The following is a 15,460-nucleotide window of genomic DNA, read 5'->3' as shown; positions in this document are numbered from 1 at the left end:
CTGCCTGAGGTGGCTGCCTCACTCTGCCTAATGGTAGAACCGGCCCTGCCAAGAACAACTCCCCAAAGAATACCAGAAGGAGAAAGGCTCTGTAGTGCTTTTGCTTTAGACTCTGTTTTCAAAGTGCTTCAGTTCATATGCTGTGTCTCAGTAATCCTTATTAAAGACTTTATCCTAGCCTGTAATGTAGATCCTTGTTGATAGAAACAAGCTTTATTAATGACATGCAAGTTATCCAAGCAGGATAACAAGCACCAAGAACATGGAACAACAGCAGTTATTGGTTGGAGGCATTGCAAAAGTATTTATTACATTTCTATACTGCTCAATAGCCGAAGCTATATTGTTGTTGTTGTTATCATCATCATAATTATTATCCCCCAGTTGCAAATGGGGGCTGTGGTAGTGGCATGCCTAAAGCCCCCTAGTGAGTTGTTCTATGCCAGAGGCAAAAAGCCAAATGGGGACTTCTTGGATCATAGCTCTGCCCTTTTACAGTACTGCTAAATAGATTTGAATGCTGTACTTACTGGAGGGACTAGGGCCATGAGTTACTTAACCTGAACTTGAAGGGTTAATATGTACCTGAGTAAGGTGGGAGGGGACCTCTGGGAGGTTGTTCTGCCTTTGCCTTGTTTCCTCCCTCTACATTCCTTCCTTCTTCCTTCCTCCTCCTGTAAGGGATACTGACCTCAGCCATCTTACCTTGTGATGTAAGTTTGTTATATCTCCAGTAAAAGTCTGTTCTTAACCCACCACTCGAGTGTGTTTTGTCTACATCCGTGGCTACTGACAGGGGTCTGACTTGTACATACATCCACCTCAGCATATCAGCTTATTCACTTCTGTCAGCCAGAGTTCCTAACAAACACTTCGGAGGAGCAAAGCATCCCATAAGGGCCTTCTTCAAATGGTTGCTAGCTGGCTTCAATGCCTGAAGCATCCACTCATAGAAAACCCTTCAAAATGCACACTGCGAACACATAGGTGAAAAATTCCCTGTAGTGTGACATAAGGAGATGATCCAAAGGCCTGGATGCAAAGGTCAAATCCACCTAGGGTGATATTCGTTCACCTCAGGATATTATTACACACTTCTGATATCAAAGCTACATGGAGGTAAAAGTGAAGGCACAACCTACTTTCTACCATAGTCTGTTCTCTGTGGGAACTCTCTGATGCATGCAGAAGTTAACATATTTTTCTCTCTGCCTTCTTTTTTTGAAGGAGGGGGGAGGAGACAAATGCAACATCAGCATCTTATATGTAAACGCCCTTGTAAAAGCATGTTTCTCATGAAAGAAGGTACTGCCAACAAGATCAATGTGGTTTAGGGGTTGGAAACAAAGTTCTCACATACAGATTTACCACTGGGTTCTATCTTTGCACTGGCCTGTGTTTCTTAATACACCCTGGAAGTAATAGTCTGTGTGCTCAGAACAGTTCCTGAATTTGAACACAAGAGAGTCAGGATGGGGGAACATGTGGATTTGATAATAGATCTCAAGGGAAGATGTCACTCATGTCATGCCTAAGCAAGGACACTTCTGGAGAATTTGGGCATGGCTGTTCCATCACCCATTTTGTCAGGGTTTGCTATAAGTTGTTCTGTTCAAACCACCACAGAGGACTTCTGCCAGGCGACCCGCTCATTGTTGCTTAGGGGTGACACCTTTTCATTGGCCTCACTCCTCAGTGCCTGACGACACCAGCCTGACGACACCACACACACACACACACACACACTCTCACACTGTAGCAGGTGATTTTTTTTCCTGCTGCTTAGTTATCTCCATGCCAGAAAAAGCTTCACCTGCTAAACATCTGCATGCTGGCTGCTGTTAATGGTACAGGAGCTGGTTTGGTAAGAGAGCTGGTAATGCCAGGAATCAGGATTAGCAGTGCAAAAAGGCCCAGTGAGATCAGCTAGCATAGTAACCATGCCACAAAGGAGTTCAAAACCTCTGGCATCTCTTTCCTGATGAGGAAATCAGGAAAGGATGAGGAAATCACTTCCCCCCCACCCCATTTCTTGTTTAGTGTGCCAATGCTATCAGGTGAGGAGATTACCTTTTCTCTAGCCTTCTGTTTAGTTAATAGCTAATAGCTGTTGGCTACCAGCTATGACTCCCCTCATCAGTTTGGGTAGGGGCTGGAGAGAAACAGGTTCAAATTAGAATGTAGCAAGCAAAGAAGACAGATATCTTTGTGTTTGTGGTTATCTAGGAAGGAGCAGCAGGGGTGGAAGCTTCAATGGCTGCATACTGTTTGCTTCTGGGGAAATTGCTTTGAAGTCTAGCATTGTAAATGTGCTTGCCTGCCTCCCCAGCCCCACTAGTAAATAAACAGATAACGATCATTCATTGTTGTCTTGCAGTGAAACAGGTCCTATAACAGGCAGCGTCTCCCTGCTCCCCAGGTTTCCTCCCACTGAGTGAAATGGGAAACCATGAGGCAAGTGTTTTCATTCATAGAGAAGCTGGCACAACCCAGGCTTGGTTCCTTGACAGTGGCAGTCCAAGACACTTCACTGCCTGAGGCAAGGAACAAGATGGTGTCCACCTCCCATTCTATGTACAAAAGCTGATGGGACTGGTAGTTGAATCTTTCCTCAATACTGATAATGGGTCAGCATCCACTACCATGTCTGAAGGCAGCAGCTAGCTTTGAGAGCAAAGGGCAAGCTGCATGATCCACAGTTCCTTCCTCCAACACCTTGCTGCCACCTCCCAACACCTGCTTGAGGGGACTGCCTCACTTTGTTCAATGGGCTAGCCTCTTTCTTGAGGTCTAGGGTGATACAAAAATGGAGTGAGAGACTGCCTGTCAGGGTGGACACTGAGCCCATAGAATCCCAGAGTACTTCTGATTCTGAGGAAGAGCAGCCACTCCTGGGAGAGGAGCATGCTCATCTTTCCCAGGGCCAACAGCTGACAGAGATTCCTCCCACCAGCGTTCCTAGCTTAGATAGCAGTCCTGGGAGTGACAGAGCGCGGGAAGCAGACTTGCTGGACACACGACGCCGACGCAGGGAGCGGTGCCAAATGGAGGGCGTGGAAAGGAGGCGTCGTGCCCGGTTGGTGTGCAAACAACGGTTGCACCCAGAGGATCCAAGGGAAAAGGGGAGGGACTCTCCCTAGCCCATAAGTTCAGGGTCTGCCAGTGATTCCCTTTCAAACGGGGACCAACTGTTCCCACTTAGGGCATAGGTACTCTGCTGCTCATATCTAGTTGCTAACAGTGGAGTTGTTAAGTTGTAAAAGAGGAATAAAGCTTTGAAAAGAATCCCTTTGTCTGTGTCTGGACTTGGCTACTGGATTAGACTGAGAAAGGCCTCCAAGGAGCCCTTGACACTGCCATTCCAGGGGAACACTGTTTCACATGTGGTGGGTATGTGTTCATGTGCAAGTTAATTTTTGTGAACCGCCTAGAAAGCGGCTTATTTATAAATAATAAATAAATAAATAAATAAATAAGCATTTTGGTTAAAGATCTTTAAAGAAATCTCAGACATGACACAACAACAAATTGCACCAAACCCTTTATTAGCACTTCTATCCATTTGTGGTGATGTAATGACCCCTGTAAGCCATAAAGAGCAAGCGTGCATTTTAGACAGAAAAGGTCCTACAATCCAATGCTGGCTGGGGAATGCTGGGAGTTGTAGGGCATTTTTCTGTCTAAATATGCATAGGATTGCACCCCAAGGGCACAATCGTATGGGGATAGTCAGGCGCCTCCGAACTTGAAGGCAGGCAACTATCCAATGCAGGGTGGGTGGACTGCAGATGGGATCTTCTCCGTGCTCCAGCCACCTTGCATTTGTGGCTATTCAGCCAACTCAGAGTGGTGGTGGGGGCGGCCAGGAGGCCAGACTGTGCATAGGAAGTGTTGTAATGGCACTTCTGCAGTCCCCTCACCTCCCTGGGAATACCCCCTTTTCAGCCGCTCTGCAGTGCTCTTATGAGCACGGAGTCAGGGACAACAAGGCAGGGAGTTGGGTTTCTGGGAACCGAAAAATCCTATGGCCATCTAGACACTGTCCAGCGGCCATAGGATTGCATCCTTAGTCTCTCTATTATTGGCAGCAGCACGTATGGAAGTAGCAAAAGGGTGGAAAACTATGTCAAGATATACAATCCAAGGGTGGCATACCAGGGTTTGGGTAGGGTTAGGATTAGGGGGGCTAACCAAGCAAGTCTGTTTCATAAAGATATGGTTTCCATTTTTCACTTTTAATGAAAAAAAAATGACTTCAGACCTCCAGCCACACAGAGATCATTCTGGAGATATGTAATGTCTTAAAATTTGAATATATACCTTGTGCAACTCTTCCTGTCTGGTGTAAGTTTGGCACTACAAAATTGAATGTGGATGATTACAGTATAATAAGCCCTTGTTGTTGTTGTTGTTGTTGTTGTTCAGTCGTTAAATTGTGTCCAACTCTTTGTGACCCCATGGACCATAGCATGCCAGGCCTTCCTGTCCTCCGCTCTCTCCCGGAGTGTGCTCAAGTTCATATTCATTGCATCGCTGATGCTATCTAGCCATCTCATCCTCTGCCGTCCCCTTCTCCTTTTGCCTTCAATCTTTCCCAGCATCAGGGTCTTTTCCAGTGAGTTTTCTCTTTGCATTAGGTGGCCAAAATATTTGAGCTTCAGCTTCAGTAGCTGTCCTTCCAATGAGCAGTCAGGGTTGATTTCCTTTAGAACAAGCCCTTGTACTCTATTGTTAAACATTTTGTTTATCTGTTTAATGGAAAATTAATTTTATGTTTTTGAAAAAAGAATGGCGTGAGAGCTCTCAGACAAGCTTGTTGTGAGGGGTGATGAGGGCAAGGACTGCAAGCATTCTCCATATTGGAAGTGCTACAGATATTGATGATGATAATTACGTTGTTCAGGTTTTGACACTGCAGCCAGGGACAACCCAGCCCATACCTCATAATTATGCTTCTAGTGGTGCTTGTATGAGTATTAAAAGTGGGCTTATCTTGACCATGAGAAGTGGGTACATTTTGGCCCAGCTCAGATGGCACATATAAATATTTGTTTCTTTCTTTGTTTGTTTATTACTTTTCTATACTGCCCAATAGCCAAAGCTCTCTGGATGGTTCACAACAATAAAAAGAATCTAGGGGTGGGGGCATTGTTATTGTTAAGACTTCTTCTATTGTGACTTACAGATTGCACTATTTCAGTTGAATCCACCCAATAATATATTTACCCAAATCAATGCCTCCCTTTCTCTCCCTGCCCCCACCTCCCAAGCTTGCTGCTTGGGTGATGTCAATTTGTGAGTGGGGCTAAATTGAAAGGGACACTAATTGCATTCTACTCCACTTAGTGGGATAAAGTAATCAGCTTGTTAAGTCTTTGGCTTGTCAGAGAGCATATTGCTTTCATTTCATCTGTGTTCGTTTGGCTTCCTCTGCCAATTCCAGTTCAGCCCAACCATACAAAACTTTTCCTGTTGCCACTCAGGACAGAAGTGGCAAAAGCCACTCTCTGTGGCTTCTCACCAATCCCTTCCTCTTTGCTGATCAGCTGTATGTGGCATCTCCCCCTGTTAATCCTCACCCCCATGGCCTCCGGGATAATTTATATTTGAAAGTGAAGAGGTCCATCATATTTTGGTTGGGCACATCAGCCACTGGTGGTATTCAATGTTAGTCCTATGTAGAGTAGACCCATTGACATGAATGGGACAAGTTATCTGTGACTAATTTACCTCTCATTCATTTCAATGGGTCTACTCTAAGTAGGACTGCACTGCATCCTACAAAGCAACGTACAGGACGTTTTGCTCTATGTCCCATTATAAGGCTTTATACCACCCTTCCCCAACATGGTGCCCTCCAGAGACATTGGAAGGCAGCTCCCATCATTGGCCATGTTTTCATTTAGAGGGGCATGTGGGAAGACCAAAACCCTTCTGTCACTTCAGGGGACATGTCTGCTTGATTTGTGAGTCTTTGGAATGACACGCAGCAACTCCTTCCGATCGCTTGCACAAAGAAAGCATGAGAAGGAAGCTGTTCGGGTTCTCTCAGCATACACAGCACATCTCATTTTGTCAAATATTTCAATAGGTGTTGATAGTTTGTTGCCAGAGTCAAGAGTTGACTGAAACTGCCAGTGCCAGCCAGCCCAAGATGTTTGGCTGCCTGGGCCAGAAGAGCAAATGATCTCCCCCCCCCCCAACCCCAAGTCAAGGTGCCTAGTACCAAGGCTGGCCAAGTTATTTTGGCACCTGAAAAAGAACATTCCCAAAGCACCTCTCCCTGGGAGTAAAATAATAATCGCTTAAATACCTAACAATTTGCCATCCTTTCATGACACCCCAAATTAGCAGCCTGCGGTGACTGCCTCATGCCGCCTAACGGTACAGCCAACCCTGCAGGGTGATATATTTGGGATGTGGGATAAGCTGGGAAGGTGAAGGTGGTGGCATGTTTCCATGTATTACTTTCTCCATGTGAACACAAGCAGAACTGATGTTTTGCCCATAGACTTGCTGGATGGAAATTTACTCTGTACCTTGGATGTACTGTAGAGGAGGTAGACAAAGGGACCAAGAAAAAGAATGGGCAGGAGAAGAAGCTGCTGCTTCATCAATATATTTGAAGTGCAAATAAATTGACAAAGTGGCAGCTTCATCTTCTGTTCATTTTTTCTCTTGGTCCCTCTTTGTCCACCTCCTCTACAGTACATCCAAAATGCTCTTTTTTACAAAGGGCAGGAGAGAGTGGATGGGCCAGAGAAGCTGCCACCATTGCTGAGAATGTTTCCAGACTGGGACTTACTGGTAATGGTCAGAAGGCATTGTGCTGTTAATCCATCTTTTTTTCTTAACGTATTTTCTGTGGTAAGTTACCAGATGGGAAAAGCAGTGAGAAAACACAGGAGCATTACAAATGGGAGGCAACCATGTCTGGACACTCCATTAAATTCCATGAATGAGGCAGAACAATGGCACAATAAAAACCTCACCTGGAAGCATCCAGAGTCTCCCATTTCATCAGGGAATTTAAAGCTAAACAGCAGTCTTCAAGGTTGTAACCTAAGTGGCCTTCAGAATCGGATTAGATGAATCTGTCATTTTGGTTTCTCTCGGCTTCTCATTTTTCCAATCTTAAATTCAGTTCATCCTGAACTTGGGATTTTTTTAAAAATTCACATGACAATTTGTATACAATTTTGTGCACATTTCTCCTAATACACACATTTTTGTATACAATTTTGCCTAATGTACATACTTTTGGCAAACAATTTAATGACTATAATTTAATAGTGAACATTATTTTCACTAATATATGTGTTTTGGCATGCACTCCCCCCCCCCCATTATATGCATTTTTGTACTCAGTTTTTGATTGGAGAACTTGGTTGCAAAATTTGGAGAAGTGTGAATTTTGAAGGAAAACCGAGTTCGCATATTGGTTTGAAAGTGCAAAATTATTAAAATTCATATTAAAATGCCGACTGAATCAATTTGTCCCTCATCTCTACTTCAGAATAGAGTTCAATGAAAAACAAAAATCACCATGACCTCTACTCATGTGTTGTTTTATACTTTTGCTATATTGTTACCACGATATAACCAAGGATGATGGTTAACACCATTTGCTTGTTTGCTTGCTTGCTTGCTTGCTTATTTATTTATTTATTTATTACATTTCTATACTACCCAATAGCCAAAGCTCTCTGCTTGAATTTGCTTAAATAAAAATAATAATTAAGAAGTCTCCAATGAACAGGACATAAAGAATAAATATGTTCTAAAATTTTGGGGGAAGTGGTAAATAAATAAGTCAGCTTGTGGCAATCCTATGAAGAGAAACATGAGTCTAGAAAATTAATGACAGTGACGAAACTCATTCCCCTCTCTCCACTACAGTCTCCCCCCCACACATTTCTCTCCACCGTAACTACCGAAATGTCAATGCCGTCAGGAAATGAAGAGATGAGTTGGAATGGGATATGGATTTCTCCCCCATCTTGTCTGCCTTGTTTGGCTGTTGGCCCACATGCTTGTCTGATAACATTATTTCATTTCCTCACCTAGCCTGATGCGCAGCTGCTCTGAACATGTTAGGCTCAGCACAAGCGGCTGTTGCCCAAAACCCAACTCCCACCTAATAGTGATCTGGATCAATTGATGGATCATCATCTCTCGCTCCTCTTGCTTTGAGGATGAAAGAAAAGGCCACATCCCACTGAGACTTATTGACAAGTTACATAGGAGGACGGGGCCTCTGAAGAACAGATATTTAAAAAGAACTCTCAAAGTAGTTCATCCTTCAGGGTGGATTTTCCTATTCTTACATTTGAAAAGAGTAAAGATGAATTTTGATAGCTCCCCTGCCTCTTCACCATTCTATGCTTTAGCAGTCTTGGGCTTCTTTCCTGCTGCTACTTGTTATCCTTTCTTCTTTACCACTATGTCACCAGTGTGTCATAGTGGTTAAGAGAATGAGCTGTGAACTGTCTGAAAGGTCATTGGCTCAGATTGGGGTGGGCAACTTGTGGCCCTCCAGATGTTTTAGCCTACAACTCCCATGACTCCTCACCATTGACTGTGCTGGTTAGTGCTGATGGGAGTTGTAGGCCAAAACATCTGGAGGACCATAAGTCGCCCACCCCTGGGTAAGACTCTTATCACTTAGCCATAAACTCTTTGGATGGCCTTAAGCAAGTCACTAATCCCTAGAACATGTCTGTAATATGGGTCACAAAATATGGGGACTACCTTACAGCCTTTTTCTTGTTACAAGTCATTAATAAATACTGCTGTGTGAAACATTTTGAGCCCTTAAATCACTAATTAAATATGGCCCAGAGACAGAACTGTCCAATTTTACCTAGGTTACTGCATAATTAACATTCATTCCAGGGCTTTTTTTCCTAACTGTGGTCCAGAGGGATGGAGAACAGTGCATGTAACCAGCATTTAAATGTCAGAACTGCCTTAGGCTGCAGTCACCATGAATCTGAGTGTTGAGTCTCTCCAAAGCGTTTGGGTTAGGTGAGGTTCCTGCATGGTCAAAACTTAAGAAAAGCCCCCTTAAGTTTCTTGAGATGCTGATTATTTCTGGCCAATGTGAGAATATTAGGTTTTCTTGATAACAGTAGGTGCTCCCCGCCCCCATCATCACAAGCAAACTTGAAAGAATAAATTGTCTTCCCATAGGCATTAAGCAGAAAGCTAGATCTTCTAAGTGACAACATATATTTTCTTTAATCCCCAGACATAAGTTTCTCCCTCTTTCTAGCCCAGTCAAAGAGCAGGCAGGAGATCCTACCGCTGCTTTGTAAAACTAAAGAGGAAAGGGGATATTCTTACTAGGGCTGTGCACTGCTTCGGCCCGAGGCCTGAACCCAGAGTCAAAGTGGGCTGCTTTGGGTCACTTTGTGCCCCTTCTGAGGCAAAATGGAGGGGGCACAAAGCGACCTGGAGCGAGTCAGGGGCTCTCTGAAGCACTCGGTGTGCTTTGGAGCTTTGGCCCCAGGCCCAGCGCCCCCAGCGCCTCCAGGTCCTTACTTGAGCCGCCTTCTCCACTACTGCTACCTTCTCCACCACCTTCCCTGCTGTGCCACCTTCTCTGTCGCTGCCGCTGCTGTCTTCTCCCTCGCTGCCTGCTGCCGCCCATGTCTTCTCTGCCACCGCCACCATCTCCTGAGGCCTGGTCGTGCGGCGACTCGTCTTCTTGCAGGGGATCGCCATTTTTTAAATGGCAACCTCTGGGAAGTTCCAAGAAGTTGCCATTTTAAAAATGGCGACTCCCTGCAAGAAGAGTCACTGCATGTCCAGGCCTCAGGAATGGGCAGTGGCGGGTGGCGGTGGCACGTCGCTCCTGCTTTTGCTGCCGCTGCTGTTGCTGCCGCCGCCACTGCCACCCACCACCAACTCCTGAGGCCAGCTCCTGAGCCACAAAGTGGCTTCTGGGGTGGCCCTGCACAGCCCTAATTCTTACCCACAGGACTGAGCTAAGACAGAAGCAAAATTTCACAAAAAGGTGCAATATAGCAAAAATTCAGAATTCAGGCTTTTAAAAAAAGTTTGAAAAATTCTGATTTTGCTTCTGCAATTCTGCTTCGAAGGGGTTTTTTTAATGCTAATTTAAATCTTAACTCTTATCGATTATTGTTAATGCAATAATTTTTAGGGTGCAATCCTATGCATGTTTAGATAGAAAAAAGTCCTACGACTCCTAGCATTCGCTAGCCAGCCATGCATGGTTGGCTGGGGAATACTAGGAGTCGTGGGACTTTTTTCTGTCTAAACATGCATAGGATTGCACCTTAAGTATCATTTCTTTTTAACACTCAGTATTTTAATATTAGATTGTTCTCCTAAAATCCCTAAATCAAACAACATCCACAGCTGGGAACACTGAGGTTGGAAGGGAGATGATTTAAGAAAATATATATTAGCTTGAATTTGCTTGCAAAAACTCAAAGAAATTTTTCTTAAGGTTACATAATACAAATTAGTTTCCACTCTAGGCTATGGTGGATATCTCTTTCCTTGGAGAATTTAGTTTTGTATAAAAATCCTGGGGTTTGGTTCAGGAAATCGTTTCCTTTGTCAGGGGAGGAGGTCTTTGGAGAGAGACAAGCCCAGTTTTGCACTATAATTCAAATCCTATCATGCGTTCTGAATTTGATCCCAGAATACTGTGTGTTGGTTGTACATCAGCTGTGCCCTTGCGTACGCTGGAGCCGGGCAATCTCCACTGAGGTATTGACAAGGAGCACATACCTGGATGCACACAGGTGATCTAGAAGTGGATGTGACTGCAGCATTGGTGTCTGCACTCTGTGGGGAGCTAACACCGCAGGATTGTTGGAATTACCCCGAAAGAACTCTTGAACTGATTAAGTGAATGGGAGGAAACCACTGCTCTGCGGTAGAGGACATGTTTTGCATGCAGATTCAGCCCCTGGTAATTCCAGTTAAACTCCAAACATTCCTCTTTAAGCAGTGCACTGTGGGGCAGCTCATCCTCACAACACTGCTGACACAGCCACAGGTGCAAAAAATGTTCAGAATTTGAATTTAAGCTTATTTGAATGTCAATTGTTTTACCTTTTTTTTTTTGCTCTTGAATCCTGACTTAGTGGGGATACGTCATATGTGAGCCAGAAGGAAAATGTCCTCTTTCAAAACTCAGCACTTTTGCTAGCCTGCCAGGGGAAGGGAATATGGCTCAGTATGTATTAATGATCTCAAATAATGTGGTAATAGTGAACAGAGAACTCTTTCCTCTTGCAGTGGCTGCGTGTTTTACACACAAGTATGACATCAACCAAAATAAATAAATATATTGCCACTAGGCTCTCATTTATTTATCATGCATGGTGAAATAATAATGTCAAGTTGCTATTAGAAGCTCAGTACTCAGCCCCCCAGCAACATATTAAAATGTTGTATTGTTGCTCTCCATCATAGTGTGGTTTTTATGAGGCTTTGTCATGGCATCTTGACCCTGCATTACATTGTTCAAAATAAATGTACGGCTTTCCAGCTGTCCTTCATTCCAGAACCGAAAAACAGAATAACTCACAAAGCCCAGTATTGAAATCTCTCTGGTTTGTACCTACAGAAATGGAGGCTTTGTTTCTCCTTCTTCCACCACCACCACTTCATTGTTCCTCATATTACCATGACACCTTTTATTCTACAGCTGTGAGCACCACTGAACATGAGGCATCACATTTCTTCCTTGTTGCTTCCCCCTGTAAATTAAAGCAGTGTTTGTTTGGTCTAGCAATGTGCAGATTCCAAAACATACATCCCATTGGAGCCATCACTAGTCTTCCTAAAGCAGAGGTGGGCAATTTCAGAGGGTCTGGGGACCAATTTCCGCCCCCGGAACTCACCGAGGCCACACTCCCCCATTGCCACCATGATTGCCACTGCCTCTTGGAAGCCCAGGGGGAGTGCAATTTGGTATTAAAATGAGGCACAAGCTCCCCACATACCTTATGTTAAAGTGAAAATGCAGCTTTGTTATTGCTGCTGTGGTGTGTTGCTGAAATTCAGTGGCAATTTGGCAGCATAGCAATTTGGGGTGGTGGAGCAGCAAAAAAGATGGAAGGCTGCATGTGGCCAGTGGACAACATGTTGTCCACCCCTGTCCTAAAGTTTTGTGGCTTCCCTGGAAATGTCACTGATGTTTTGGTCAAGTAGGAGCCTCTATGTTTACCCTGCATTAAGCTTTTGGGGTGTCTGGCTCCATCTCAGGGGGCAGATCCAGGTGGTCTCACTTGCTCCATACATGGAAGAATGAGTGAACAGGGCTTCTCTTGTTTGGTATTGCTTTCCATATTACAACATTCAGTGCTGAAAAAAACACCCATTGGCTGTGGTGCTAAGATAGGTGAACCTTTCCTCTAATTAAGCCCCAATGCCCCCAAGTCTACACTGGAGCTTAAAAGGCCATGCAACTGGATAAGTAATGTTTGCATTTTAAAAGGACTGAGCATCAACAAAGTGAGGACAAAGCCATGTGAATTTGTGTGCACAGTCAGTTGCGCACCCTTATTTTTATAAATACAGTATATGCACATCAAGTATTTGCATGGACAGGAGAGAAAGTAGATTGATTTTCAAGCCCAGTTGCTTCCCAGTTTGTGTGTGCAATGATGTTGCCTGTGCCATATGTATATTCAATGAATGGTGGACAGCATTTACATTCATATATTACACAGGGGGACAGAGTGTGGGATTGCAAAGTATTATTTTGAAAAGGTGCTTGTGGGAGTTATGCATGCATTCCCTGATTCTATAAAAAAAGAAGAAGAAAAACCCTCAAACTAGAAGTGAAAATTCTGTGATGGAAATTATTTGTGCAAATTAATTTATATGGTTTCACTACATGGCTGGCAAAATCTTGTCCTCTTTGTTCCAACTGGCTTGTCGTTTGTTGGAATTACCCCGAAAGAACTCTTGAACTGATTAAGTGAATGGGAGGAAACCACTGCTCTGTGGTAGAGGACGTGTTTTACATGCAGAAGATCCAGGTTCAGCCCCTGGTAACTCCAGTTAAAAGGATCCAGTAGCAGCAACCAGTTCTGCCTGCAACCCTGGAGATTAGATAATACTGGGCAAGATGAACAAATAGTCTGACCTGGTATAACAAGTTCAGACTATTTCAGTTCTATGTAGCTAGAACAGCCACCCCTAACCTGGGGCCCTCCAGATGTTTTGGACTTCAACACCCATCAGCCCCAGCCAGCATTGCCAATGATCAGGAATTCTAGGAGTTGTAGTCCAAAATATCTGGAAGGTACCAGGTTAGGGAAGGTAGGAGCAGAAAGATAGCATGGGTACTATGGTAAAGGGACTGTGATCTTTGTGAAGTATAGGACTACTATTACACACACAAACACACAGCAACCTGTGACTGCCTATCAATTCTTATTGGATTTGCTTTTCTGTAGGGATGTTCAAAATTTTTGTTTCTGCTTGCAAAATATGCAGTCCTCCTGCCCTGTTCGTAGCCCTCAATGTAAGCCCAAGAACTGGTTTGCCGAACTGTTCACAACTTGCTGGACGCATGTTTGCATCTGATTTGCACAACGTTCCCATTCCAATTTGTGCAAATTTCCAAATATATGCAAATTTCTAAATCAGCCCCACTTTAGTCTATGGGGGAAACTTGTCCGGATTTGGAATTTTGTGCAAAATTGGGATTTTTTGTCCAACTTTCATGTTTGACCACTGTCTGTTTTGTGAAATTTCCTATTTGTGCAAAACAAGGAGCGATTGCAAAGATGAGAGATGAGTGGCAAGCCAATGTTTGGAGAATCTTGGTGCAATCAAAGATCGCTTGTTCTCCCATCCCTCTTTTTTTGTGCCACCATGGGGACTTGCTCTTCTGAAATGAAGTGAAGGAAAACTTCAGTTTGCAGGATTGCACAGGAGCCGTCAAAATCTTAGACTCCGTGCATATACTGCCATTCTTGGTATAAGCACGGCCATACAGGTATGTAGGTCCCCTTTATATTCCGTCACGGAATGTGTTGTGTTCTGCAGAGTAATAAACAGGTCAGAGGCATCCCTAGAAGATTAGACATGCTTTTTGATTAGTTTGATATATTGTGACTTCTTGCATCCTTCCTCCCTCCATCTCTTGCCATTGGAGGAGGATGGCGTGGGATTCCTAGCGAGGGCTGCTCATCCTTAATGTGCATCCATTGTGACATTTCAGCAGTTGGTCTAATCAAGCAGCTATAACACACAGGTACTGTTTTTGTACTTCTGTAAAGCACTAACCATCTTTACTCAGGTAAGTCCTCTCAAGAATCATGTAAGGTTGATGTCATATATTCGGCAAGTGTGTAGGAGTAAAGAGAGAGGACGCTCTGAAGTTCATCTCTAACCTCTCTACGGGAGGGTTAAACATCACCCTAGCAACTAAAGAGGGAGAGGGAATGGAGATGCCTACCTAGTTTGTCAGAACTGCAAATGCTTTTCTCTTTTTTTTTTAGTATTTTCTAATTTCTAATTTCTAAAACAAAATTGTTAACTTCATTAGTGAGATGCACACCAAAAGGAAGGAATGCATGAAGTCTCCAGCATAGGCCAGTGTGCCATCTAAAGGCTAGATTTTTCAAATATGCAGGGGGCAGAGAAAGAGGACTGATGTAGTGGCTTCTGCTGTGCCAACAGCCCCCAACTCTGCACTGAGAAAGCCGTTTTTGTACTGCTGTTACCTTGAGGGCATGCGGCATTGGAAGGCGGGGCTTTCTCCCAGGTGAAAAGTTGCAGGTTCCCCAAGCACAACCTTCCCATCTCTCTTGGCTCATTGTGACAGTATTTTTCCTACTTGCACCGCAGAAGCAGGTCAGGAGGTGGAGGTGAACTCACTCACCTTCTTGCCCAGCCCCTTCTCTGGCAGATCTAGTTAGCTAGGACAGGCATTGGTCAAAAGCACTACAGTGGTGTAGGGATGTCAGAGAATTCCGCCACGGATCTTGGTGAGGCCAAATGTCAGTGCATTCGGCCCCCTGAAATCCATGGCGGAACGAAGACCCCCCCCCAAGAAAGGCGCGCGAAACGGAGCACTCACCTGCTGCTGTCCATGCTGACTTGCGAATGGCGGCCGCATCTGCGGCCGCCATTCACTTCTTCATTATAGCCATGATAGGCTAGGTAAATAATTACGTATTTGCGTCCTTGCCAATTTTTGCCATTTGCGTCCCTGCGGAGGCCGTGATAGGCTACATAAGTATTTATGTAGCCTATCATGGCAAAACAAAAAACAGTGGACACAAATGGCGGCTATGGCGGCTGCCATTTGCGTTCCCTTTCTTTTTCGCTGTAATAGCCTACGTAAATATTTACATAGGCTATTACGGTGAAAAGAAAAGGGGAACGCAAATGGCGTAGTGGCCGCCATTCGCGTTTCCTTTTTTTTTGTGCCATTTTAGCCTACGTAAATATTTATATA

At 44.2% G+C, this 15,460-nt stretch overlaps 1 protein-coding gene across 6 annotated transcripts in view; it reads right to left on the bottom strand.

Moving 5' to 3' along the window:
* LOC146350733 (uncharacterized) overlaps window positions 1-15,460 on the bottom strand; it is a 134,416-nt gene that overhangs the window by 39,527 nt on the left and 79,429 nt on the right. Inside the window, exon 4 of one of the 6 annotated variants that reach the window (XR_014788876.1) lies at window positions 11,104-11,741. The exons of 4 other annotated variants lie outside the window; for them this stretch is intronic. The gene's annotated coding sequence lies outside the window, so the exon portion shown is untranslated. Of the gene's footprint in view, window positions 1-11,103; window positions 11,742-15,460 lie in introns of those variants that run through there. One more of the 6 variants, XR_014788875.1, reaches the window with a different exon arrangement.

Source organism: Heloderma suspectum, chromosome 3 (assembly GCF_057233095.1).
Source record: "Heloderma suspectum isolate Gila_16-S chromosome 3, 16-S_ref, whole genome shotgun sequence".
Taxonomy (NCBI): Eukaryota; Metazoa; Chordata; class Lepidosauria; order Squamata; family Helodermatidae; genus Heloderma; species Heloderma suspectum.
This window is presented reverse-complemented; position numbering and strand designations above follow the sequence as displayed.